Source organism: Pelodiscus sinensis, chromosome 9 (assembly GCF_049634645.1).
Source record: "Pelodiscus sinensis isolate JC-2024 chromosome 9, ASM4963464v1, whole genome shotgun sequence".
Taxonomy (NCBI): Eukaryota; Metazoa; Chordata; order Testudines; family Trionychidae; genus Pelodiscus; species Pelodiscus sinensis.
Window position 1 is genome coordinate 35,629,892 of NC_134719.1, and position 1,274 is coordinate 35,631,165.

The following is a 1,274-nucleotide window of genomic DNA, read 5'->3' on the forward strand; positions in this document are numbered from 1 at the left end:
TGTTTGACACAGCATTTTATTTAAAAATGAAGCCTGGCCAACAAACCCCCAATTGGGGCCAAGCCCCCATCTGGCCACAGCATCATAACCCTCCTGCACTCCACTTTCCCCCAGACCCTACATCTGAGCCTATCGTACACTGGAACCCCCTGCCCTGAGCCCCTCACATATCCCAACCCAAATTCCTGAACCCTCACATCTAGAAGTCTGTGGCTTGCTTAGTACCCTAACCCTACATCTGACCCCAACACTGCCCAGCCTGGAGACCCCTCCCCAAGCCAGCGTCCCCTTATCCACCTCCTCCTTCATCCAGGTTTCCTCCCAGAGCTTGCACCTCACCCCTTCTCACACCCAAATCCCTCATTCCCACCCCAGAGCCTACACATCCTGTCTCAACCCAGCAAGGGTACGGCTAGACTGCAGGAGTTTTTCAGGATTCCGGAGATATCCCAGAAAAACTCTTCTGCATCCATGAATGCATTTGTTCTTCTGCTTCTTTTAGTGGAAGAGCAAACATGATCTTTCGATCACCCCTATAGTCCTCTTTTCACGAAGAATAAGGTGGCTTCCAAAAGAAGGGTTTTTTCTGACATTTGGTCCAGTCTAGACAGGCCAAATGTTGGAAAAACCTCTTCCTACAGAAAAATTGGGAAAAAAGCAGCAGTATAAGGGTTAGGGATAGCAAGTGATGGAGAGGAGGAGAATAGAGAGGAGGGGCTTCAAAGAAAGGGCAAGGCGGTAGATCTTGGCTTGTTCTGTCATTTAAAAAGTGATCTTGGGTGTAAAAAGGTTGGAGACCACTGTGTTAGAACTTCTGATGCAGATGAAGTAAAGCTGAGTCTGAGCCCCTGGTGCTGGGTCCTACAAGCTCTCTGTGCCCAGACCCGCTTCCCACCCTGTGGGCTGAGCCCAGCCACACCCCCATGCATGTATTGGGCCCACACACTGGGGCTGCAAACCTCACTGGGCTCCTGTTCCTTGCAGGCACATCAGCAGCTGGCCAGCGCCCTGCTGCAGTCCTGGAGACCTCCCGTCCAGAGTGGCCCCAGTATCCACTGACCTACACTTGTAGACAAGGGAAGAACATTCAATGAAACAGCAACAAAATGTCTGAGCTGGTTTCCTTGCTGAGCTGCGTGGCACTGCCTTTGAAAGGGCACAGTGTCCCTATGATGACTTCACCGACTAAGCAGCAGTGCGAGAGGAAAAGATTGTTTGTAACTGGTACTGCTTGGCTAAAACCTGAGTACCACTTTTAAGAGTGAGCAACAGGC

The 1,274-nt window shown here is 50.9% G+C and overlaps 1 non-coding gene across 1 annotated transcript; it reads left to right on the top strand.

Annotated features, from left to right (window-relative positions):
- Window positions 1–1,139: 1,139 nt before the first annotated feature.
- Window positions 1,140–1,274, top strand: LOC112544287 (small nucleolar RNA SNORA76). The gene has a single exon (XR_003087618.2). It is a non-coding gene; the product is annotated as a small nucleolar RNA SNORA76 (small nucleolar RNA).